We start from the raw sequence: 27,299 nt of genomic DNA, 5'->3' as shown, positions 1-27,299 counted from the left end.
AACCACCAGTCTCAAACTCAAGTCCATAGGAGCAGCCACACTCCAAGCCCAGCTCCAGTGTTAGGCTCCATCTCTGATGTCTGATTGGCGGAGCTCCAGAGCGCCTAATTGGCCGACTGGCCCTGCTTAAGCCAGCAGCAGGAACAGGAACTGCCCTGTCTGAACAACCGGGCTTCACCCTGCTCTAGACTGTGCGCCTTGTGCTTCCCACCCATGCCGCCTGATATCCTGGCTTGACTCCTGGCATCTGACTTGAGGTTCCTGGCCTCCAGCTTGTTTCCCTGTCTCTGACTCCATGGCAGCTTAACCTGGCCTGACTGTGGTTCCCAACTTGTGGTTCTGATCTCCAGTTTGTCTCCTGCTTCTGACCTCCCGAAATCCTGACCCAGTTGGCTCTTGACTCCTGTCTCCTGGCTGCAGACTTTGACACTGACTACAAGGTCTGAATGCCCATGACCAAGCCACAACACCCTTACAGTGGGATTGATAGTTGGCTCAAACCGGAGACAATTTTCAAAGGCAGGAATAATCCAGTGTCTCAGGAATTGCTGTTTAAAAACTAGATACAACAAAGGTAATGGAGAAGAACCCTTGGTGCTGGGGATATTTCTACCATTGGTCTGTGAACCACACAGGATATTTCAAAGTGAAAGGAGGCTCTAGGATCTGGTCCAATGACTTCTCCTGCTGTGTTCGCCACACAAACACCCTTTGGTCCAGGGGAATGTGTATGGGCCTGTTTTCCAGGTGGGGGAACCAAAGGACAGGGAATGTAAGTGACTTGGAAAAGGTTATAGAGGAAATATGGGGCAGAACTGGGAGCAAAGATCTGATGTCCATTCACTACCCAGAACTTTGGTTAATAAGGAGTTATGGTTGGCTGGTAGTGCCTTGTACCCATCTAGAATGTTGAGTGCAATTAGATTTAAATCTCTGAAAACCAGAAAATAAAGAGGTAAGGTGCATAGCAGCCCTCACCCAACCTTAACTCTGCTCCTGGAGCTTGAAAAAGCCACTAGGGCTATACTGTAAGTATGGTTCAGCCGGGACTGCCCTGTAATTAGGAGACATGAAGAATGTCTAAGGGCTTGTGTTTGCTGCAGAGTTAATTCAAGTGTTGCCTGTTGTGATTATTGGACCTACAAAGTTGCCATAAGCTCAATTGTAAAAAGTATGTGAAAGATCATAAAAGTTACAATACCTTGAACAATAGGTCAAGTTGTTTACAATGACAAATATTATAGTATATGCAAGAAAACCCAACAGAGAAACTAGTAGTCCAAACAACCAGGGCTTACTGATATAATTCAAGGACTATGCCAGATCATACTTAGTAAACAAGAAACTATGGAAACAAAGGTACCTATGCCAAGTTTGGCCTTACAGAAATGCATTTAAATGATGGACAAATTAATGAGGATAAAATATGCCACCTACTTTTACTCCTTTTTGGGGTTCCTAAAAAGAGACTTTGGAGAAAAAATAGTTTTCTCCTGTCAGCTCATCCCCCAATCTGCCAGCATTGCAACTCATCTTGACTCATTTCAGCTTCCTCAAGCTCAAGTCAGACAGAGCAGACCAGGCTAAGGACTTCCTGGGGGGTGGAGGGCAGAGGACAGCTGGCCTTGCTCTTGTGGCAGGAACTTTGTTTTCACCTGTGAGTGCTGAAAGTCACCACACAATCACAACATCCTCTCCTCAGCCCATCAGTGGCACTGTCTTACATGTCTTTGCAGGGCTGGCAGATCCTGTATTGTTTCCCCTTCCCTTGTTGTGTTGCTTTTTTTCCTTTCTCGTTCTCTCAGCTTTTTGTATTAATGTAGTGAGATGAGATGACCACAACTGTGCCTTGTCTAAGGAGCAAGAATCCAAATAGATTATGTCCCCGATCAGAGCATGAACAGGTTCCGAGCAGAAAGTGCTAAGCTTGACCTGCCAGCCAAAGCATCCATTCATGATTAACCAGTATTCCAAAGATATCAATAAAATCTGTATTCCCCCACCTTTCTCCTACTCTCTCCTCCACCTTGAGCCTGTCTGTCTTAGAAACAGGAGAAGTAAATACCCTTTAAACAGCAGGACTGGAAGTAAAATTAACTTTTTTAATCAACAAAAGGCTGTTCTGAAAATAAGTCTCTAATATTTTGCTTCCCAACAAGAGACTTTAAAGGATTTGATTGTTTCTATTTCAATATAAATGCTCATTTTAATTTCTTGTTCTTTCTTGTGTTCAATCAGTACACTTTCAGTTTTAGAATGAATGCTTTTGGGTGTTTGCTGAGTAAACTAAGGTCTCTGTAGAACTCCCCTATCCCCAAATCTATCTATTACCATGTGATGTTGGATAGTGAGAGAGTTTATAGTCACCTTAACTCTTTAGGCCTTCAAGATCAATACAATATGCCCCAACTCAAGTCCCATCCTTATACAAAACGTCTTAAGGGTGGTGCTGCTTTTAACTTCAGTTGGCTGCCCAGTCAGGGATGTGGGCTATGCTGTTCAAGTTAGCACAGCTTGTCAGCTGCTAACACAGCCCCTCTGTGCAGCTCAAGTATTATTTCATAGTGTGGCTGTATTTACTTGAGCTGGGCTAACTCCAGAGGAGTTAACTCAGGTGTAGATAATGTTAGTTTACTCTGCTGTGAAGACATTTACCATATGTGCCATGATGTGTCCCAAATAATTATATTCTTTCATTCATCTACTTGCATGCCCACTGCCTTGCACTGTTTTAGGGACAGCTCTATGGACTGGATCAGGAATTACTTACAATGGGTTCCTACAGCTTCCAGTGTGATAGGATGGAGGTGTCTCTGTAATCGGAAGGACCTAGGATTCACAATGTGATGGAGAGACTGCCAAGACTCATCAAGTCCTCGGATCGCTACCCCTTCTGCTTCTCCACGCGGGCACCAGTGATACTGCCAAGAATGATCTTGAGCGAATCACTGCAGACTACATGGCTTTGGGAAGAAGGATAAAGGAGTTTGAGGGGCAAGTGGTCTTCTCATCCATCCTCCCCATGGAAGGAAAAGGCCTGGGTAGAGACCGTCAAATTGTGGAAGTCAACGAATGGCTACGCAGGTGGTGTCGGAGAGAAAGCTTTGGATTCTTTGACCATGGGATGGTGTTCTGAGAAAGAGGAGTGCTGGGCGGAGACGGGCTCCACCTAACGAAGAGAGGAAAGAGCATCTTCACAAGCAGGCTGGCTAACCTAGTGAGGAGGGCTTAAACTAGGTTCACCGGGGGAAGGAGACCAAAGCCCTGAGGTAAGTGGGGAAGTGGGATACCGGGAGGAAGCACGAGCAGGAGAGGGGAGGGCTCCTGCCTCATACTGAGAAAGAGGGACAATCAGCAAGTTATCTCAAGTGCCTGTACACAAATGCAAGAAGCCTGGGAACCAAGCAGGGAGAACTGGATATCCTGGCACAGTCAAGGAATTACGATGTGATTGGAATAACAGAGACTTGGTGGGATAACTCACATGACTGGAGTACTGTCATGGATGGATATAAACTGTTCAGGAAGGACAAGCAGGGCAGAAAAGGTGGAGGAGTTGCATTGTATGTAAGGGAGCAGTATGACTCCTCAGAGCTCAAGTATGAAACTGCAGAAAAACCTGAGAGTCTCTGGATTACGTTTAGAAGTGTGAGCAACAAGGGTGATGTTGTGGTGGGAGTCTGCTAGAGACCACCGGACCAAGGGGATGAGGTAGACGAGGCTTTCTTCTGGCAACTCACAGAACTTAATAGATCGGAGGCCCTGGTTCTCCTGGGAGACTTCAATCACCCTGATATCTGCTGGGAGAGCAATACAGCAGTGCACAGACAATCCAGGAAGTTTTTGGAAAGTGTAGGGGACAATTTCCTGGTACAAGTGCTGGAGGAACCAAATATGGGCAGAGTTGCTCTTGACCTGCTGCTCGCAAACAGGGAAGAATTAGTAGGGGAAGCAAAAGTGGATGGGAACCTGGGGAGGCAGTGACCATGAGATGGTCGAGTTCAGGATCCTGACACAGGGAAGAAAGGAGAGCAGCAGAAAATGGACTCTGGACTTCAGAAAAGCAGACTTTGACTCCCTCAGGAAACTGATAGGCAGGATCCCCTGGGAGAACAACTTGAGGGGGAAAGGAGTCCAGGAGAGCTGGCTGTATTATAAAGATTCCTTATTGAGGTTACCATCCTGATGTGTAGAAAGAATAGTAAATATGGCAGGCGACCAGCTTGACTTAACAGTGAAATCCTTGCTGATCTTAAACACAAAAAAGAAGCTTACAAGAAGTGGAAGATTGGACAAATGCCCAGGGAAGAGTATAAAATATTGCTCGGGCATGCAGGAGAGAAGTCAGGAAGGCCAAATCACACCTGGAGTTGCAGCTAGTAAGAGATGTTAAGAGTAACAAGAAGGGTTTCTTCAGGTATGTTAGCAACAAGAAGAAAGTCAAGGAAAGTGTGGGCCCCTTACTGAATGAGGGAGGCAACCTAGTGACAGAGGATGTGGAAAAAGCTAATGTATTCAATGGTTTTTTTGCCTCTGTCTTCACGAACGAGGTCCGCTCCCAGAGGACTGCACTGGGCAGCACAGCATGGGGAGGAGGTGACCAGCCCTCTGTAAAGAAAGAAGTGGTTCAGGACTATTTAGAAAAGCTGGACGAGCACAAGTCCATGGGGCCGGATGCGCTGCATCCGAGAGTGCTAAAGGAGTTGGAGGATGTGATTGCATAGCCATTGGCCATAATCTTTGAAAACTCATGGCAATCGGGGGAAGTCCCAGACGACTGGAAAAAGGCTAATGTAGTGCCCATCTTTAAAAAAGGGAAGAAGGAGGATCCTGAGAACTACAGGTCAGTCAGCCTCACCTCAGTCCCTGGAAAAATCCATGGAGCAGGTCCTCAAGGAATCAATTCTGAAGCACTTAGAGGAGAGGAAAGTGATCAGGAATAGTCAGCATGGGATTCACCAAGAGCAAGTCATGCCTGACTCATGTAATTGCCTTCTATGACGAGATAACTGGCTCTGTGGATGAGGGGAAAGCAGTGGACGTGTTATTCCTTGACTTTAGCAAAGCTTTTGACACGGTCTCCCACACTATTCTTGCCAGCAAGTTAAAGAAGTATGGGCTGGATGAATGGACTATAAGGTGGATAGAAAGTTGGCTAGATTGTCGGGCTCAACGGGTAGTGATCAATGGCTCCATGTCTAGTTGGCAGCTGGTATCAAGTGGAGTGCCCCAAGGGTCGGTCCTTGGGCCGGTTTTGTTCAATATCTTCATAAATGATCTGGAGGATGGTGTGGATTGCACCCTCAGCAAGTTTGCAGATGACACTAAACTGCGAGGAGAGGTAGATATGCTGAAGGGTAGGGATAGGATACAGAGTGACCTAGACAAATTAGAGGATTCGGCCAAAAGATATCTGATGTGGTTCAACAAGGACAAGTGCAGAGTCCTGCACTTAGGAGGGAAGAATCCCATGCACCGCTACAGACTAGGGACCGAATGGCTTGGCAGCAGTTCTGCAGAAAAGGACCCAGGGGTTACAGTGGACGAGAAGCTGGATATGAGTCAACAGTGTGCTGTTGATGCCAAGAAGGCCAATGACATTTTGGGATGTATAAGTAGGAGCATTGCCAGCAGATCGAGGGATGTGATCATTCCCCTCTATTCGACATTGGTGAGGCCTCATCTGGAGTACTGTGTCCAGTTTTGGGCCCCACACTACAAGAAGGATGTGAAAAAATTGGAAAGAGTCCAGCGGAGGGCAACAAAAATGATTAGGGGACAGGAACACATGACTTATGAGGAGAGGCCGAGGAACTGGGATTGTTTAGTCTGCAGAAGAGAAGAATGAGGGGGGATTTGATAGCTGCTTTCAACTACCTGAAAGGGGGTTCCAAAGAGGATGGATCTAGCCTGTTCTCAGAGGTAGCAGATGACAGAACAAGGAGTTCTCAAGTTGCAGTGGGGGAGGTTTAGGTTGGATATTAGGAAAAACTTTTTCACTAGGAGGGTGGTGAAACACTGGAATGCGTTACCTAGGGAGGTGGTGGAATCTCCTTCCTTAGAAGTTTTTAAGGTCAGGCTTGACAAAGCCCTGGCTGGGATGATTTAGTTGGGGATTGGTCCTGCTTTGAGCAGGGGGTTGGACTAGATGACCTCCTGAGGTCCCTTCCAACCCTGATATTCTGTGATTCTATGATCATGCAGCCTTGTTTCTGTGATGAGTTATGTGGATTCTGCAGATAGAGGAGCACTATGATCTATTTTAGCAGTCTGGTATCAGACATGACAGTTTTACAGGGCAGAGATAAGTGCAGGTGGTGTTCCAGAGGGAATCCATAGGCCAAGGGTGTGAGGCAGTACCGCTAGTTCTTGGGCAGTCAATAAATCAGTTATTAACCTGTTCTGAAACTGTTGTTCCTCTAGATGTTGCACATGTCAGTTCCACTTCAGGTTTGTGTGCACCCAATGCAACAGAGTCAGAGATTTTTCCTTTACTGGTACCCTTCATGGTGGCATGCACGTACCATCTGCAACCTTGAGCTGCTATGCTCTGTATAACAGGTGGAGCCACCTCTAACCCCTCTCAGTTCCTTCCTATTGGACAGACTCCAATATAAAGGGGAAGAATGGCAGGTCCTGGAGTGGACAGGTGCAGCACATCTTGAAGAACAACAGCTACAGAACAGGCTAGGAACCGTTCTTCAAGTGGTTGCACTGTCCATTCCATTTCAAGTTGACTCGAATAGTTCAATCCAAAGATGGGTTTGAGTCTACCTGAAGGACTACTCATCTGAACTTGGCATTGTTTTTGGAGTGCTGAATGAATCATGAAGGTGTGTACCAATGACAAAGTTGCAGCCTTACAAATGTCTGTTATAGGCACTTGGGCTAGAAAAGCTGCTAAAGTTGCTTGAGATCTTGTTGAGTGTGCTATCACCCTTCCTGGCAGGGTTATGTTGGTAGTGTCATAGCACATATATATACAGAAGGAAATCCATGAGCGGACTCTCTGAGTAGAAACTGGAAGGCCCTTGATCCTGTCTGCAATGCTATGAAAAATTCAGATGAAAATCTGGTTCTGTCCAAGTAAAAAGCTAATGCTTTTCTGACATCCAAGGTAAGGAGTCTTTCTCCACCTTTATGAGAATAAGACTTTAGGAAAGAAAGTTGGTAAACTTATCACTTGATTGAGGTGGAATTTAGACGTTGCTTTAGTCAGAAACTTTGGCTGAGGATGTTAGTAAACTTTGCTCATTAGAAGAGACTGTGTAAGAAGGGTACCAATACTTGTATTTTTCCCCACTCTTCTCACAGAGGTAATCAATACCAAAAATGCTACTTTCATGGATAGGTGAAGTAAAGATCAGGTAGCCAATGGTTCGAAGGATGGAGCCCTCAACTTTAATAACACCATATTCAAATCCCAAGAAGAGAAAGGATTTGCCATTTGGGAACATAACCTGTCCAGACGTTGGAATGAGCATGTCCAATGGGTGATGAGCCAGAGAGTACACTGACTTTAACCAGCCCTACAACTTTCTGAAATGAAGTCTGGCATGCCAGATGACGTGTGTAGGAGGTCATGTGTCCCAGAGGCAGTTCCTTACAGCAGAGATGATGGTGTTTGTCACAGTAATCTTATGGGCTCTAATATGGCTTCATTTATGGGTAGAGCTGTGCGGGAAGGACGTGTTGACCCCAGTATATCCACCAGCCTATGGGAACTCCTGAAGAGGTGAGGACACCCCAGAGACCACCGCCTCATCAAGTGATGAGTAGGAATGCAAAGGAGGTTGAACTGGAATCTCCTGTGCCTCCCTAGGTGGAGGCTGTGCTTATGCAAGGCTGGTAGTGGAGGTGGTGACCCTGCACCTCATATTCTCGATAGTGATATTAGTATGATATAATTATGATGTATTTTATGCAAGATAAGGTATGTGAGGTGTCACTAGAAAGGTTATTGCTTGCTGAATATGATTACCCTATTTGTATGCATGTATTACTGGTTTGGACTTTATTCTGTATGCACATGTCATGGTGTATGAAATGGGTCGCAGCTGAGAATGCCATTCTCAGGTCAGACTGTCAGGAAATGGCAGACACACCTAAACTGATGGTATAGTCTAAACTAAATCAAATTATAGATTTAATCAAGCTATCAACAACTGTGTGCTCTTGGATCTCTATACTAGCTTACCATGGAGCCGCAGACAGTCAGACACTCCAGCCTATAGTACCATCCAGACAAACTGGACTAAGGGCTTGGCTACACTTGCAAGTTAGAGTGCATTAAATCAGCCCCGGGCACCATAACTCCTGAGGTGTCCACACTGGCAAGGCACATAGAGCACCTGGACTCTGCAGCTGGAGCGCTCCTGGTAATCCACCTCCACGAATATAGAGCTTGCTGCGTCCAGGTTGGAGCGCTGGGATGTCAGTGTGGATGACTGTTGCATTACTGAGCTGTGATTGGCTTCGAGAAATGTCCCATAATCACTTGAAGTCAAGTGGCCACTCTGGTCATTGTTTTGAACTTGGCTGCAGACATGCAGCTATCCCCTTTCAAAGCTCCGTTTCTGACATCCCGCATGCGTATCTGCTCCAGGACACAAAGCAAACCATCACTGTGGAATGCTCCTCCTGCAGAGGCCAGGGGTGGGTGTGTGTGTGTGTGTGTGTGTGGGGCAGGGGCTGATGTCGGGTTTCCCCCTGCTGATGTCTGAACTTATAAGGCAGCCTGCTGACACACTGCCCCCCAAAACACACTGTCTTTCCCCACACATACATGCAACATGCTCCCCACCCCCATTTCAAAAACAGCTGGCAATCTAGTAGGATGCCCATGGAACAATGGGATTGGGAAAACTGCATCATGTGATGTTGTGCCTGCCCCATTAGGCATTGCAAACCCTTTCCAAAGCATGCTGCAACCACTTGCACACTGGGATAGCTACCACAATGCACTGCTCTTTGGGGCATTGCAAGAGCTGCTAATGTGGACATGCTCCACAGTCACAAGGAGCAAGTGTGAACACACAGCAGCGCTTTCCCTCCTGCTGTCTCCGAGGGCTGGTTTAACTCCCGGCGCGCTACATCTGCAAGTGAAGCCATCAGTGGCAGATTAATGATTTTGCCACCCCTAGACCCTGAAATAATTGCTGTCCCCTACCCCCCAGCACCCCTCCTGCCCCAGCTCACCTCCATTCCAACTCAGCCTCCCGTCCTGAGCACGCCGCCGGGTCCTGCTTCTCCACACTTCCTGCCAGCGCTTGTGCACGAAATAGCTTCGTGCGGCTGGGAGGGAGAGGGGAAGAGGGGGGGAACGTGGCATGCTCAGGGGAGGAGATGGGGCCAGGGTGGGGATTTGGGGAAGGGGACCAATAGGAGCAGGGAGGGGTGGAGTTGGGGTGGGGACTTTGGGGAAGGGGTTGGAGTTGGAATGGGGACGGGGAAGGGGTGGAGTTGGTGCAGGGCTTGGAGGGGCGTGAGCATCCACCGGTGCTGGGGGAAGTTGGCGCCTCTGGCTGCTCTTACAAATATGCCGCCCCTGCAAATTTGCCAGCCTAAGCATTAATACGCCGCTGGTAGCCATAGCCTTAATGATAAAAGGTTATTAAAAAATCATCACACATTGGGTTCCTCCAGACCCAAAAGGCCAGTCACTTACTGTAGATCAAGTATACTCCAGGTCTCACCAAAGACAACACTGAAGCCAGTTTTTCTAGTAAACTAACTAAAGATTTATTAGCTAAGAAAAGGAAATTAGAGTTATTGACAGGTTTCAGAGTAGCAGCTGTGTTAGTCTGTATCCGCAAAAAGAAAAGAAGTACTTGCGGCCCCTTAGAGACTAAAATAAATAAGTTTGTTAGTCTCTAAGATGCCACAAGTACTCCTTTTCATTTTTTAGAGTTATTGAGTAGGTAAAGCAGGCAAATCACATCACAGGTGAATCAACGTTTGTAAGACCAATGTGACAGCAGGGGTGCAGTAATTTGCTGATTTCCATTAGTCTCTCAGGGTTACCCAGAATGGCTCTAGGGATCTCGATCCAATTGCTCAGAATTCCACCCTGTCAGAATTCATCAGGCCAGAGATGCAGGATCATTCCCTAGAATCAGTATTTATAGATTCTGCTCACTTAAGGCAAGCTGACAAGCATCTTGACCCACATGGTTTTGAGAGTAGCAGCTGTCAATTGAGTTGTGAAGGTCCATTGTTGAACATAAAACAACCTTTGCTTTGAAGTTAACATTCTACTTCCAATGCATCCACAAGTAATCCAGTTACAGTGATATACATAATGTAATTCCTGGCCATTCATTACAATAGGGATGGATAAGTGGGAACAATACAAATATCCTTCATTAGTATTCATGAAGTTCTGCCCACTAAGTAAATTCTTATCCTTATATTAACATACCTTTTGATCTAGGGTTATTTATTACAGGGCATGCATAATAGCAAATAAACAACAGCATATAGTCCATCTTAACAATACAGTTACATTTTACAAGTGAATTAGTTTGAACGCACCATGATCTTTTAACATTCCTTTGATTTCTATTAGCATGCGAGTGAATTAACCTGCCGGCAACCTGTGAGATAACGTCACAGCACATTATAAATATGGTCAAGTCATGATCGCTTGAACCTAAGGTACCATTAATTTTTAGTTCTGTGATCATTTCCTCTTTTATCTGTTAGGATAAGAATATTGTATCATTTAACATTTATTAGCTGTATCTGTTATAATAATATAATTAGATCCTGAAATCAGAATAAGAAAAATTATACATTAAAAAACCCCCACAACAACTCATGGATCAGAATGAAGGAGAATGTTGTACTGGGCTGAAATCTGCCTTATTTAGAGTTAATAAGAATAACATGTTTCTGTTTATGTGCACAGTCTAAGATTTATGATGTTCTCATTTTCTTTAAGTCCTTAGTTTTACAGTGTTGCCAACTCTCACAATTTCATAATGAGTTTTGTGCTATTTGGTGTTTTTCCTCAAACCCCAGCTCCAGGAGTCAATTGATTTAATGAGAATCTCTGCTATTATTTTTAAAGTAATTTTCTAAGCTATTGTAGCTGCAGAGAATAGCCTGAAAACATGCACCTTAAAGGCTCAAAACTCAGAAGACAAAATACCCCACATTTATTATTTTTTAAGAGATCTCATTATTCTGAAGCCAGTCTCAGGATTTTTTTGAGGGGGAGGGGAGTCTGACTCAGGATTTTTTTAACTCTTGGGGTTAGTAATGGTGATGGGATAGGTGATGCCATTGCTGTCACTTTAACAACGCTAACTGTTGTGGTTATATACACACAGTTTATTGTGTGGGACCATAATGCATAAACTGCATAGCTGTGGACCAGATCTCTATAGGATAATGATCAAATATGTGCCATTGACATTGCAGAGCTGCCCAGTCTAGAGCTGTCTCAGACCTATTAAACCCCACTCAACGGAACATTCCCAGCTCTAATGCGCCCTTTGTCCTAAATGTCTGCTCCAGCAGTCACGGCGAAACAACCCTTCCTCAAAGGAAAGCTGTTATATAACAGTGTATAAAAAGGGACCTGTTGTGACCTGCAAGTGCATGGGCAAAAAACTACAGAGACACATTCCTAGGTCAACTGACACTAATAATAATGGGGCCAGTAGGCCCTCGCCTTCCTGATGTGAGCAGCTACCAGTTACCACCCAAGGACCTGCCACTGCATTTTACCAGCTGTCCAGGGACTTGTGCCCAAACCACATATTGCAGCCCCAAAGGCCTCAGAGAGCAGGGCGGACTGGAAGCCAGGAATATGGAGGGTGAAATTCTTACTCTGTGTAGAGGGGCTAGCACCAGACCTAGGCACCACTTAAGTCCTGCTTCAGACCAGAGAAGTGCCAAGGCCTAGAGAGAGAGAACTGAGGCCTCAGCCTTGTACTGCCTCCTCCGCACAGAGGTGAGTTTCACTGTATGGGTCTGATCCTAGAAACGCTTCTGTAAGAGAGTAATTGTGGGATTAGTTCCAGCTAACTCAATTGGATGACTCGCATGAGCAAAGCTAATCCTTGCTTTAAGTATTTGCAGAATTGGGGCCCTAAAGACTAATTTAATAAGGAAATTAGCATAAATAAATAGCAGTGTTGCCAATTCTTTGTATTTTATCACAAGTCTTGTGAGAGTTGATGTTTTTACTTAAAGCCCCATGTGATGTGGGTAATCTGAAACCTCAGGGATTTCCTTGAACTCCCCCATCTCCCCACCAGTGGTTAATCACCACTGACTGGGCCATTAAAAGTCCGGTCAGTGATGCAGCAGGGCTGGCAGTTTCCCTGCCTGGCTCTGCACGGCTTCCTGATGCGGCTAGTATGTTCCTGCGGCCCCTAGGTGCACGGGCGGCCAGGGAGGCTCCGCATGCTGCCCCCGCCCCGAGCGCCAGCTCCGCAGCTCCCATTAGCCAGGAACTGCATCCAGTGGGAGCTGCGGGGGTGATGCCTGTGGATGGGGGCAGTGTGCAGAGCTGCCTGGCCCCGTCTCCACCTAGGAATCACAGGGACATACCAGCTGCAGGGAGCCGCCTGACATAAGCACCACCCGGAGCCTGCACCCCACACCCCAACCCCCTGTACCAGCTCTGAGCCCCCTCCTACACCCAAACTCCCTCCCACACTCTAATGCCCTACCTCAGCCTGGAGCCCCCTCCCGCACTCCAAACCCCTCGGTCCCAGCCCTGAGCCCCCTCCCGCACCCCAAACCCCTCATCCCCAGCCCCACCCCAGAGCCCACACCCCCAGCTGGAGCCTGCACCCCCTCCTGGCCCCCAACCCCCTGTCCCAGAAAATGAGCAAATGAGCCAGGGGAGGGGGGAATGGAGTGAGCAGGGGGCAGGGCCCCAAAGAAGGGGTGGGGCAGAGGGTGTTCAATTTTCTGCAGTTGGAAAGTTGGCAACCCTAATTATGGGGCACTGACAGCTTGGAGCCCTGCCTCCTAGGGTTGACAGCCAGCACTGCAGTGCCTGGGGCTCCCCAGGTGGAGGGGCTCTGGCTGTCTGCCCTGGGTGGCAAGACTCGGTCTGTCGGTTGCCAGGGGTAACAGCTGGAACAGCCATCACAATGTCAACACTGCATCAACCTAACTACCAAGCGCTGGGCCTCTTGTGGAGGTTGGTTGTTAGGTCAGTGTAGTGGGTGACTTACATCGGCAGGAGAAACATTATAGTGTAGATGCTTACAGAGTTAGGTCAACGTAAGGCAGCTTACACTGACCTTACTCTGTCATGTAGACCAGGCCTAAGTCTTGCAGATTCTTTCTGCAGAACATATCACAGATACAGCCTTTCCTATCCATCCCACCCCTAAAACCCATGCAGGCTCCTATCATCTTACATCTTGATTACTGCAACACCCCTCTCTCAGGCCTTGACAAATGCAGTCTTTCCCTGCTCATATTCCATTCTCAATGCTGTAAAGATCATTTTCCCAACCTGTCACTTTGACCATGTCACCCCCCTCTCTGCATCCCTCCATGGGCTCTCCCTTCTCTATTGCATCAAACATAATGTGACAAAGTTCCTCCTCTACCTTGGTGGGTCTTGCGCTTATTGGTGGATTTGCGCACCTTGGAGCTTCATGGCAGCCCTCAGCTTGGCCGTTTTCATGAACCCACAGTCCAGGTTGACTCCTCCTGTGTCTGACCAGGAGTTGGGAGGATTTGGGGGGGAACCCAGGCCTGCCCTCTACTCCGGGTTCCAGCCCAGGGCCCTGTGGAATGCAGCTGTCTAGAGAGCCTCCAGGAACAGCTATGCGACAGCTACAACTCCCTGGGCTACTTCCCCATGGCCTCCTCCCAACACCTTCTTTATCCTCACCATAGGACCTTCCTCCTGGTGTCTGATAATGCTTGTACTCCTCAGTCCTACAACAGTCCGCGTTCTCACTCTCAGCTCCTAACACGTGCACCACAAACTGAAGTGAGCACCTTTTTAAACCCAGGTGCCCTGATCAGCCTGCCTTAATTGATTCTAGCAGCTTCTTTATTGGCTGCAGGTGTTCTAATCAGCCTGTCTTAATTGTCTCCAGAAGGTTCCTGATTGTTCTGGAACCTTCCCTGTTACCTTACCCAGGGAAAATGGACCTACTTAATCTGGGGCTAATATATCTGCCTGTTACTCTCCTATAGCCATCTGGCCTGACCCTGTCACAATAAGCTGTTTGTCTACTGGTCACATTCCAGGTCCTGTGCAGTCAATCCCCACCCTTGCTAACATCTCTCTTTCTCTAGCAAGGTGTCAATGCTCACGCCACTGATCAGCTCATGATGCAGCCTCCATCACCCACTTGTTACATTGTCAAAAAAGTGCCTTAATGCTTTCTCTCCAGCTGACCCTCACTCCGGAGAGATGCTCCCTGTAAACATCCCCAAGGCCACCTCATTGTCCTTCAAATCCCTCCGTAAACTTCTTCTTTGTGGTGATGCCTACAAAAAGCTTGAGAGTGGTTATGCTACTGGTGTGTTGAGACCACTGCTGGTCATGCTGACCTTTATTTGTATCCAGCTGTCTGTCTCCATCTATTGTCTCTTGTCTTGTATGTAGATTGCAAATTCTGGAGGCAGGGACTGTCTTTTTGTTCTGGGTTTGTACAGCACATAGCACAGTGGGGTCCTGGGCCAGGGCCAGGGCTGGGGCTCTGGGCAGTATGGTAACACCAACAATAGCTGAATTGAGATAAACCAGTTGTAAAACATTTTAAATATCTGCCCAATGGATTTTACCACAGTAAGTAAATTCTCATCAAAACTCATCTGAGTTAAACTGCTGCAAAAATTGTGTGTGTAGACGAATGCTAATCCCTGCCACCATTGAGAACAGCTGCGCTCCATCCTCTTTGGAACCCTCCTTCAGGTAATTGAAGGCTGTTATCAAATCCCCCCTCACTTTTCTCTTCTGCAGACTAAACAAGCCCAGTTCCCTCGTAAGTCATGTGCCCCAGCCCCCTGATCATTTTCGTTTTCCTCCGCTGGACTCTCTCCAGTTTGTCCACATCCTTTCTGTAGTGGGGGCCACAAAACTGGACACAATACTCCAGATGTATATTACTCTAGACCATCTAGATACTCTAGACAAGTTAAAGGATTGGGCCAAAAGAAATCTGGGCCGGTTTTGTTCAACATCTTTATTAATGATCTGGATGATGGGATAGATTGCACCCTCAGCAAGTTTGCGGATGACCTAAAGTGGGGGGAGAGGTAGATATGCTGGAGGGTAGGGTTAGGGTCCAGAGTGACCTAGACAAATTGGAGGATTGAGCCAAAAGAAATCTGATGAGGTTCAACAAGGACAAGAGCAGAGTCCTGCACTTAGGACTGAAGAATCCTATGCACTTGTCCTCATTGAACCTCATCAGATTTCTTTTGGCCCAATCCTCCAATTTGTCTAGGTCACTCTGGACCCTAACCCTACCCTCCAGCATATCTACCTCTCCCCCCAGTTTAGGGTCATCCGCAAACTTGCTGAGGGTGCAATCTATCCCATCATCCAGATCATTAATAAAGATGTTGAACAAAACCGGCCCCAGGACCGATCCCTGGGGCACTCCACTTGATACCAGCTGCCAACTAGACATCGAGCCATTGATCACTACCCGTTCAGCCCAACAATCTAGCCAGCTTTCTATCCACCTTATAGTCCATTCATCCAATCCATACTTTTTTAACTTGCTGGCAAGAATACTGTGGGAGATCATATCAAAAGCTTTGCTAAAGTCAAGATATATCATGTCCACTGCTTTCCCCATATCCACAGAGACATGTTATCTTGTCATAGAAGGCAATCAGGTTGGTCAGGTATGACTTGCCCTTAGGGAATCCACGTTGACTGTTCCTGATCACCTTCCTCTCCTCCAAGTGCTTTAAAATGGTTTCCTTGAGGACCTGCTCCATGATTTCTCTAGGGACTGAGGTCTGTAGTTCCCCGGGTTCTCCTTCTTCCCCTTTTTAAAGATGGGCACTATGTTTGCCTTTTTCCAATCATCCAGGATCTCTCCTGATCACCTCGAGTTTTCAAAGATAATGGCCAATGGTTCTGCAATCAGCCAACTCCCTCAGCACCCTCGGATGCATTATATCTGGACCTATGGACTTGTGCATGTCCAGCTTTTCTAAATAGTCCTTACCCTGTTCTTTCATCACTGAGGACTTCTCACCTCCTCCCATACTGTGTTGCCCAGGACAGCGGTGTGGGAGCTGACCTTGTCTGTGAAGACCAAGGAAAAAAAAGCATTGAGTACATCAGCTTTTTCCACATCATCTGTCACTAGGTTGCCTCCCCCATTCATTAAGGGTCCCACACTTTCCCTGACCTTTTTCTTGCTGCTAACATACCTGTAGAAACCTTTCTTGTTACCCTTCACATCCTTTGCTAGCTGCAACTCCAGTTGGTTTTTGGCCTTCGTGCTCTCTGAGCTGTTCTGTCCTTGTCGTATCACTAATTCTCATATTCATTTAAGTCAAAGTCTTCAAGGTAGAGCAGGTGAATATACTGGGGAACTTCCCATCTGATGCAGAATTTGGGACTTTGGATAGCATTTAGACCCCCACCAGCCACAGAATTCAATGTGCTTGGAATCTGGCCACATGATCTGCACATTGGGGAAATTAATCCATTTCCTTTGGGTTGTGGAGTTCAAACTCTGCTCCAGTGAAGACAATGAGGCTACACAAGTGTTAGAGTCTGGTTGATTCATAGATTTATAGGGAAAGAATTCAGAGTAGCAGCCATGTTAGTCTGTATTCGCAAAAAGAAAAGGAGTACTTGTGGCACCTTAGAGACTAACAAATTTATTTGAGCATAAGCTTTCGTGAGCTACAGCTCACTTCATCAGATGCAACTGATGCATCCGATGAAGTGAGCTGTAGCTCACGAAAGCTTATGCTCAAATAAATTTGTTAGTCTCTAAGGTGCCACAAGTACTCCTTTTCTTTTATAGGGAAAGAAGGAACCATTGTGATCATCCAGTCTGATCTCCTGCACAGCTCAGGCCATCACTTCTAGCTGAACTAGAGCATTTCCTTGAGAAAGAGACATCCAATCATGATTTAAAGACTCCTGCTGATGGAGGAATCACCACATCCCTGCGTCAGTTGTTCCAATGGTTAATTACTCTAGCTGTTAAATAAACATTTGCATTTTTCTTTCCACTAGATATATGTCTAGCTTCACCTTCAGTTAAAAGAGGTCAGATGCTCCAGGCCATAGTCCATTAGCCTGGGGCTGAAGAGACCCAGATTTAGGTGTACGGAGGTTTAGGTTGGATTTTAGGAAAAACTCTTTCACTAGCAGGGTGGTGAAGCACTGGAATGCGTTACCTAGGACTAGGAGGACTCTCCTTCCTTAGAGGTTTTTAAGGTCGCGCTTGACAAAGCCCTGGCTGGGATGATTTAGTTGGGGATTGGTCCTGCTTTGAGCAGGGGGTTGGACTCGATGACCGATGAAGTGAGCTGTAGCTCACAAAAGCTTATGCTCAAATAAATTTGTTAGTTTCTAAGGTGCCACAAGTACTCCTTTTCTTTTTGCGAATACAGACTAACACGGCTGCTACTCTGAAATCTTCCAACCCTGATATTCTATTATTTCCTTCCCTGCTCTGTCCCTGGCTTCCTGTGTGACTTTGGGCAAGCAATTTAGGGATAGATTTTCCAAGATTCCCATCTGAAAGCAATGGGAGTTAGGCAGAAAGAGACTTTTCTGAAAATTCCAGTAGGCTTCTGTCTGCATCATTTGGCACTTAAATACCTTTGAAAATCTGGCCCTTAGTCTCTGTGTGCCTCAGTTCCCAATCTATACACTGAGGATAACAGCCCTACCCTGCCTTCCACAGGTGGGTGTGAAGAGAGGTACATTAATGATTGTGAGGTGCTCAGACACTATGGTAATGGGGCCAAATAAGTACCTAGGATAGATGGCCATTGGATCTTGTTCTGCCTTTGTCTGCCCTCTAGCATCTGAATTCTCCCAGATGAAGCTACTTTTAGACCAGGACCAAGTCACTTTTTAATCTTCACTTGGATGAACAAAAAAGACTGAACTTTTTCAGTCTTTCGCTCTAAGACAGCTTTTCCTCAAGTGTTTCTTGTGGGTCCTTTTGGAACCCTTTCCAATTTGTCAACATCCTTTTTGAAGTGTTTCAGAGTAGCAGCTGTGTTAGTCTGTATCCGCAAAAAGAACAGGAGTACTTGTGGCACCTTAGAGACTAACAAATTTATTTGAGCATAAGCTTTTGTGAGCTACAGCTCACTTCATCAGATGCATCCGATGAAGTAAGCTGTAGCTCACAAACACTTATGCTCAAATAAATTTGTTAGTCTCTAAGGTGCACAAGTACTTTTTTCTGAAGTGTGAACACCAGAACTGGACATGGTTCCTCTCTAATTGGCCTCTCTACATAGCATGGTTAGATAATTCTACCTCTCTACTCTAATCAGCTGTTCTCATTTATAAATCCAATTATCACATTCACTCCCATAGCTATAGCACTCAATGGGGAGCTCATAGAATCATAGGGTTAGCATGGACCACAAGGGCCATCTAGTCTAACCCCCTGCCAAGATGCAGGATTTGTTGTGTCTAAATCATCCTGGACAGGTGGCTCTCTGGCCTCCTTTTGAAAACCTCCAGTGAAGAAACTTCCACAACTTCCCTAGGCGTCCGTGCCATTGTCCTTGTCATAAATATAAAGGGAAAGGTAACCACCTTTCTGTATCCAGTGCTATAAAATCCCTCCTGGCCAGAGGCAAAACCCTTTCACTTGTAAAGGGTTAAGAAGCTAAGGTAACCTAGTTGGCACCTGATCAAAATGGCCAATGAGGGGACAAGATTCTTTCACATCTGGGGGGGACGGGACACAAAGGGTTTGGTCTCTCTGTGTAATGCTTTTGCTGGGAACAGATCAGGAATGCAGTCTCACAGCTCCTGTTAGTAAGTAAGCTAGCTAGAAATGTGTTAGATTTCCTTTTGTTTAATGGCTGGTAAAATAAGCTGTGCTGGAGGGAATGTATATTCCTGGTTTTGTGTCTTTTTGTAACTTAAGGTTTTGCCTAGAGGGATTCTCTATGTTTTGAATCTGATTACCCTGTAAGGTATTTACCATCCTGATTTTAGAGAGGTGATTCTTTTACCTTTTCTTTAATTAAAATTCTTCTTTTAAGAACCTGATTGATTTTTTTCATTGTTCTTAAGATCCAAGGGTTTGGGTCTGTGCTCACCTATACTAATTGGTGAGGATTATTATCAAGCCTTCCCCAGGAAAGGGGTGTAGGGCTTGGGGGGATATTTTGGGGGAAGACGTCTCCAAGTGGGCTCTTTCCCTGTTCTTTGTTTAAACGATTGGTGGTGGCAGCATATGGTTCAAGGACAAGGCAACGTTTGTACCTTGGGGAAGTTTTTAACCTAAGCTGGTAAGAATAAGCTTAGGTGGTCTTTCATGCAGGTCCCCATATCTGTACCCTAGAGTTCAGAGTGGGGAAGGAACCTTGACAGTCCTACTGTTCTTACAATTAGGAAGTTTTTCCTGAGATTTAATCTAAATCTGGTGTGTTGTAGTTTTGAACCCATTGCCTCTTGTCCTGCTCTCTGTGGCAAAAGATAACTTTTCTCCATCTTTTTTTTTATAGTAGCCTTTCAAGTATTTAACATATACTCCCTTAATCTTCTGTAAACAGACCCAGTTCCTTCAGCTTTTGCATTTCATCCCTATGATCATCTTTGTTGCTCACTTCTGGCTCCTTTCCAGGTTCTCTACATCTTTTCTATATATCGGTGACCAAAATTGGACACAGTAATCCAGCTGAGCCCTAACTAGCGCCAAGTAGAGCGGTACTCTCACCTCCCGTGAATTGCATGCTAGGTCTCTGTTAATGCAATATAAAACTGCATTTGCTTTTTTTGCAACAGCAGCGCATTGCTGACTCCTGTTGAGGTTGTGATTCACCACGACTCCCAGATCCTTCTCAGCAGTGCGGCTGCCAAACCAGTTTTCCTCATTTTGTATTTATGCATTTGGTTTTAATTCCTCAACCTTAAGCACTTTACATTTGTTTTTGTTGAATTTCATCTTGGTGTCTTTAGCCCCGTTCTTCAATTTATCAAGACACCTCCAAATTCTAGCTGTATCCTCCAAAGTATTGGTAAGCCCCACCCCCAGCTTTTTGTCATCTGCAAACTTGATCAGTATGCTCTTTATTCCTACAACCAGGTCATTAATAAAGATGTTGAACAACATCAGAACCCTATGGAACCCCGATCTGAGACTTCTGTGACATTCTGTACCTCGTGGGAACACCCTAAACCCCCCTGTTGATTCTTGTAATATGATTGTGTGGTATGTAATGCAAAGTTTGTCATGTCAGATGTCTTCGGAAGGCTCATGATTACTGAGCAGTGTTGTTACGGTAATGTTATGGTAATCGTTGTTATAGTAATGTTTGTTATAGGTTGTAATTTTATGTATATAGTTGAAGGCTGAAAATGTATCCTCATGGCTTAAAGCAAGCCCAGGCAAAAACTCTCCAAAAGCAGAGAGACAGTTCACACCTTATCAGGGCATGTATGGGATAAACCCAGCCCAACCTCACAGGAACAAAGGACACTGACTTAGGCAGGAACAAAGGATCTGTTGGACTCTTGAGTGAATCACCCCCCCTTCTTTTGGTCAGTTTGGGACTGTGATGAGGTAATGCTCACCTGACTCTGAAGGGAGGGGGGCAAAACCCAGAGGGAAGAAAGGACATGATAAAAGGGAGAGACATTTGCCATGCTCTCTCTCCCTCTTCCACCTACATCTACAGATACCATACTAAGTGATTGAAGCGCTGATCAAAGGGGAGAGCCTGGCTGAAGGGCAACCAGCCAGCCTGTGGAGAGAAGTATCTAAGTTTGTAAGGTCATTGAAAGTGTTAAGAGCAGTTTAGAATGCATTTTGCTTTTATTTCATTTGAACAAATGCAACTTGTTATGCTTTGACTTATAATCACTTAAAATCTATCTTTATAGTTAATAAATGTGTTTTGTTTATTCTACCTGAAGCAGTGCGTTTGGTTTGAAGCGTGTCAGAGATTCCACTTGGGATAAGAAGCCGGGTACATATCAATTTCTTTGTTAAACTGACAAATTCATATAAGCTTGCAGCGTCCAGCGGGCATAACTGGACCCTGCAAGATGGAGGTTCCTAGGGTTGCATCTGGGACTGGAGATATTGGCTAGTGTCATTCCGTTGCAAGTAGCTGACAGCAGCTTACATGCTAGAGGCTGTGCGTGAACAGCTCAGGAGTGGGGGTTCTCACAGCACAGCAGAGTAAGGCTGGCTCCCAGAGTCAAGGATTGTAGTGATCTAGCAGATTACCAGTCTGGATAACACCAGAGGGGAACATCACAACCTTCCTCCAATCTGACATCATTCAATTAATAGTTACTCTTTGTTTGCGGTTGTTTAACTAATGGTAATTTTGCTTAGCCTGCATTTCTCCAGCTTACTTATGAGAATGTCATTTGGGACCGTGTCAAAAGCCTTGCTGAAGTCCAGGTATATTACGTCCACCACATTCCCCCTATTCACCTGTACTGAGGCTGAGTAGCCTCCCTACAAGGGGGAGAGCAAGGCACCATTACACGCCCCTGGGAGGGCAGAGCCTAGATCGCCCTGCCCCCCTCACCAGATATACCAGGGCATGGCCCGAAGTATAAAAGGCTGGCCCTGCAGCAGAGTTAGGGGAGACGTTTTTAAGGTCAGGCTTGACAAAGCCCTGGCTGGGATGATTTAGTTGGGGATTGGTCCTGCTTTGAGCAGGGGGTTGGACTAGATGACCTCCTGAGGTCCCTTCCAACCCTGATATTCTATGAGAGCCTGCGGAGGAGGACACTCTGCCTGTTGTCCCACTTCCCTGAGAGGAACCCGCGCCTGGCTGTTCCCGATTCCCAGACGCTGACGAGGACTGGCCCAGAGTACCTGCTGCCGTATATCCTGAGGAGCCGAAAGAAGCCTGGAGGCTGCAGGTACCAAACCTCAGGGAGGCAGGAAGTGGCCCGGGGCAGCCCTGGAGCAGCCAGCTGCAGAACTGGGTGCGGCTCCGTTGGCATGTTGCGGCTGGATCCCCACCGACACAGAGGCGGCCAGTCCTGCTCCTGCCAGGGTTCTGGGCTGGGACGTGGTGGAGTAGGGTGGGCCTGCGTCCCGCTGTCAACCCACCCTGGGGTGGCTGATCCCTTATGCTGTGCAAGGAGGTTCTAGCTCTGAAGAGGAGCATCCCTTACCAGTCACCTTTAGAGACGGTTCTGTTTACTGGCTGACTGAGTTCTGCCCTGGCCAAAGCCAGTCCTGAAGGACTGTTTTGCTTGCCGGCACCCTGAGCCTACTCAAAGCCAGGCCCCAGCGCACCTGTAGACTGTTCTGTTTGCTGGCTGAGTGAGCTCCACCCAGGCCAAAGCCAGCCCTGAGAGACTGTGGTGGTTGCTGGCCTCCTGAGCTCCGCCCGGATAGACTGTGTTTAAGGGTGTCTACTTGAGCTGCTAAAGCCCAACAGTGACTATTAATCACCCAGCCCTATTGTGGGCTCTTGGCTGTCTCACAGACTCTGGTCCTGGCCAGACAGGGCCAGCTTGAGTGGCCTCCCTCCGAGTGGGAGAGCGAAGGACCATTACACCACCAAATCAGTTACCCTGTCAAAAGAGGAAATTAAGCTGGTTTGGCATAATTTGTTCTTGGTAAATCCACGCTGACTGCTAATGATCACCCCATCATCCTCCAGGTATTCTCAAATTGAATGTTTTATACAGTGCTCTAGTGGCTTCCCAGGTATCAAAGTCAGGCTGACGGGTCTATAGTTCCCCGGCTCCTCCTTTCCCCCCTTTTTAAAGCTGGGCCCTACAACAGCCCTTCTCCACTCTTCTGGGACCTCTCCTGTCCTCCATGAGTTTGAAAATATTATTGCCAGTAGCTCAGAGATTTTTTTTTTCAGCTAAATTCCTTCAGCCCCTTCAGGTGAATAGCATCCAGCCCCACTGATCTGAATTCATTCAAGTTGGTCAGAAGATTTCCAACGTGTTCATACTTATCCTGAGCTGCATCCCTTCCCCTTTACTGTCAATGGTAACTTCGCTAGTCATTTGGTTGTGTTATATTTTGTGAACAGACTGAAGCAAAGTAGGCATTGAACAGTTCTGCCTTCCCATCATCTTCCGTTACCAGCTCCCCTTCTCCATTGAGCGTCACAGCATCCTTGATCTTCCTTTTTTGTCTGACGTATTTGAAAACCCTTCATGTTATCTCTAACATTTCTTACCAGCTGTAACTCGTTCTTTGCCTTGGTTTTCCTGATTTTGTCCCTCCATGCTTGCACTATTCCCATGTATAATTCCTTTGTGACATGCCTGTTAGAATATAGATATTCAGGCCTGCCTGTAAAGGCCTGGACTTTAAGAACTTCAGTGTATTTTTATCGCTTAGCTAGTTATAGGGGTATAAAAACAAAGAATCAAAATCACAGTCTGCCACTGTACAGGCCTTCTCTCGCTAGGATAGTCTGAGGCCTTGTTCTTAGGCTAAGACCCTTGGCTAAGCAGCAGGGGCAACTATAAGCTGGGAAGCATAAAGCCACATCCTCACCTCCCAAACCAGTCACATTGGGCAGTTAGGAAGACAATCCTGTCCTGATAGTGCCCATCACCAACAGATAAAGAAACAGATCTTAAGATGGTTTAAAAAAAAACAAAACACTTTAGTTTGACAGTATCTGGTCTGGCAAGAAATCACTTATCAATGGCTGTGGTTGTGAAACCCTCATTTCTGTGTGTTTTATCTTTATAGCCCTCACTTTTCTATTCTTAATCTATCTGGTTCCCTAATTGTTTCTGTCTGCTGTATAATTAATTTTGCTAGGTGTAAGTTAATTTGCTAGGTGTAAGTGGGATATAACTGGTTAGAGAATTAGGTTACAATATGTTAGGATTGGTTAAATTTCAGTAAAATGATCAGTTAAGGTATAGCTGAGAATATTACTATATAAACTGGGTCAAACAGGAAGTGGGAGGAAGGGAAATTGGAATCTAAGGGGGGGGGGGAGGAACAGGGACACAGGCCAGGCTCTGAAGAGGGACATGGGGTAAATGCTCTGTGACATCAGAGCTGGGAAGGGAACACTGGGGAACAGACTCTATAGGTGTATAAAGATAAGCCTGACTGGTGTGAAGGGCTTTGGAATATGCTTGCTTGGAAACTAATCCCAACAAACATAGTATTGTCTGCGCTTCGGACTTAGTCTTTTGCTGCTTGCTGTCTGTGTGACAAGAACCAGGGAAGTGGGAGGGTTGAGGGAAAGCCCTCTAACAATGCCCCTCCTTCCATTTCCTGTATGTATCCCTTTTGGTTTTTAAATAGCTAAAAAGTTCTTTGTGCAGCCACATTGACCTCCAGTGGCTCTTCTTATCTTTCCTCTGCATCAGAATAACTTGATGTTGAGTCTTTAGTATTACATCTTTTACAAACAGCCAGTCCCCTTTTACTCCTTTTCTTCCTAATTGGTCTTTCCCTGGGACCTTGCCTACTGTTTCTCTGAGTCAGTTGAAATCTGCCTTTCTGAAGTCTAATGTCCTTGTTTTGCTGTCCTTTCCATATTCTATTCAGCATTAGTGAGGCCTCATCTGGAGTACTGTGTCCAGTTTTGGGCACCACACTATAAGAAGGATGTGGAAAAATTGGAGAGAGTCCAGCGAAGGACAACAAAAATGATTAGGGAGCTGGAGCACATGATTTATGAGGAGATGCTGAGGGAACAGGGATTATTTAGTCTGCAGAAGAGAAGAATGAGGGGGGATTTGATAGCTACTTTCAACTACCTGAAAGGGGGTTCCAAAGAGGATGGATCTAGACTGTTCTCAGTGATAGCAGATGACAGAACAAGGAGTCAAGTATCTCAAGCACGAAAGGGAAGGGCTCCTGCCTCATACTAAGAAAGCAGGACAAACAGCAAGTTATCTCAAGTGCCTATACACAAATGCAAGAAGCCTGGGAAACAAGCAGGGAGAACTGGAAGTCCTGGCACAGTCAAGGAATTATGATGTGATTAGAATAACAGAGACTGGGTGGGATAACTCGTATGTCTGGAGTACTGTCATGGATGGATATAAACTGTTCAGGAAGGACAGGCAGGGCAGAAAAGGTGGGAGAGTTGCATTGTATGTAAGGGAGCAGTATGACTGCTCAGGGCTCCGATATGAAACTGCAGAAAAACCTGAGTGTCTCTGGATTAAGTTTAGAAGTGTGAGCAACAAGGGTGATGTCGTGGTGGGAGTCTGCTATAGACTACCAGACCAGGGGGATGAGGTGGACGAGGCTTTCTTCTGGCAGCTAACGGAAGTTACTAGATCGGAGGCCCTGGTTCTCATGGGAGACTTCAATTACCTTTATATCTGCTGGGTGAGCAAATCAGCAATGCACAGGCAATCCAGGAAGTTTTTGGAAAGTGTAGGGGACAATTTCCTGGTGCAAGTGCTGGAGGAAACAACTAGGGGCAGAGCTCTTCTTGACCTGCTGCTCACAAACAGGGAAGAATTAGTAGGGGAAACAAAATTGGATGGGAACCTGGGAGGCAGTGACCATGAGATGGTTGAGTTCAGGATCCTGACACAGGGAAGAAAGGAGAGCAGCAGAAAATGGACCCTGGACTTCAGAAAAGCAGACTTTGACAACCTCAGGGAACTGATGGGCAGGATCCCCTGGGAGAATAACATGAGGGGGAAAGGAGTCCAGGAGACCTGGCTATATTTTAAAGAATCCTTATTGAGGTTACAGGGACAAACCATCCCGCTGTGCAGAAAGAATAGTAAATACGACAGGCGACCTGCTTGGCTTAACAGTGAAATCCTTGCTGATCTTGAACACAAAAAAGAAGCTTACTAGAAGTGGAAGATTGGACAAATGAGCAGGGAAGAGTATAAAAATATTGCTCGGGCATGCAGGAGTGAAATCAGGAAGGCCAAATCACACTTGGAGTTGCAGCTAGCAAGAGTTGTTAAGAGTAACAAGAAGGGTTTCTTCAGGTATGTTAGCAACAAGAAGAAAGTCAAGGAAAGTGTGGGCCCCTTACTGAATGAGGGAGGCAACCTAGTGACAGAGGATGTGGAAAAAGCTAATGTACTCAATGCTTTTTTTGCCTCTGTCTTCACGAACAAGGTCAGTTCCCAGACTGTTGCACTGGGCAGCATAGCATGGGAAGGAGGTGACCAGCCCTCTGTGGAGAAAGAAGTGGTTCGGTACTATTTAGAAAAGCTGGACGCGCATAAGTCCATGGGGGCAGGATGCACTGCATCCAAGAGTGCTAAAGGAGTCGGAGGATGTTATTGCAGAGCCATTGGCCATTTTCTTTGAAAATTCATTGCGAGCGGGGGAGGTCCCGGACAACTGGAAAAAGGCTAACATAGTGCCTATCTTTAAAAAAGGGAAGGAGGAGGATCCTGGGAACTACAGACGGGTCTACAGATTTGAGCATAAGCTTTTGTGGGTATCTGTTAGTCTTTAAGGTGCTACAGAATAAGGAGTAATGGTCTCAAGTTGCAGTGGGGGAGGTTTAGGTTGGAAAAACTTTTTCACTAGGAGGGGGTGAAGCACTGGAATGGGTTACCTAGGGAGGTGGTGGAATCTCCTTCCTTAGAGGTTTTTAAGGTCAGGCTTGACAAAGCCCTGGCTGGGATGATTTAGTTGGGGATTGGTTCTGCTTTGAGCAGGGGGTTGGACTTGATGACCTCCTGAGGTCCCTTCCAACCCTGATATTCTATGATTCATAGGATCTTGAATTCTATCATGTTCAGCTAGTTTCCACCACAACCTCTAGGTCTGTTTTAGAGTCACGGCTTTCCATGATACAGTTCCCCATCCCATAAGAATGACCTACAGTTTTTGTTCCTAGATGTATGACCTTGCATGTAGGTGTATTTAAATGTATACTGTTTGTACCTAAGCTTACTCACTCTATACTAATGATTTGTTCTTATTTCCCTAATTCACCAGTTTGGCAAATGCAAACTTTACCAGCAATTACTTTATGCTTTCTTTCAGTTCACTGATGATTGATCAAGATAGTGACTTTGATGAAGATTAACAACAGCTACAGTTTGAGATTCATTTTGACACAATGAAAGTAGTCCTCTTCATTTCCTCTCTTGAACTTGTGTATGATGTACAATAGCTGCTCTGCTCTACTCCAGGGGTGGTTGCATTGTTCCCTGTGTGTATACCAGCTTCTTAGATTTGTAA

The 27,299-nt window shown here is 46.0% G+C and overlaps 1 long non-coding RNA gene across 3 annotated transcripts in view; it reads left to right on the top strand.

The window, feature by feature from the left end:
- LOC122458312 overlaps window positions 1-27,299 on the top strand; it is a 33,339-nt gene extending 6,040 nt beyond the window's left edge. Inside the window, exons 2-4 of one of the 3 annotated variants that reach the window (XR_006278301.1) lie at window positions 6,987-7,117; window positions 10,568-10,656; window positions 27,102-27,299. This is a non-coding gene — a long non-coding RNA (uncharacterized LOC122458312). Of the gene's footprint in view, window positions 1-6,198; window positions 7,118-10,567; window positions 10,657-27,101 lie in introns of those variants that run through there. The other 2 variants (XR_006278300.1, XR_006278299.1) reach the window with 2 other exon arrangements.

Source organism: Dermochelys coriacea, chromosome 20 (genome assembly GCF_009764565.3).
Source record: "Dermochelys coriacea isolate rDerCor1 chromosome 20, rDerCor1.pri.v4, whole genome shotgun sequence".
In the NCBI taxonomy this organism is placed as follows: domain Eukaryota; kingdom Metazoa; phylum Chordata; order Testudines; family Dermochelyidae; genus Dermochelys; species Dermochelys coriacea.
This window is presented reverse-complemented; position numbering and strand designations above follow the sequence as displayed.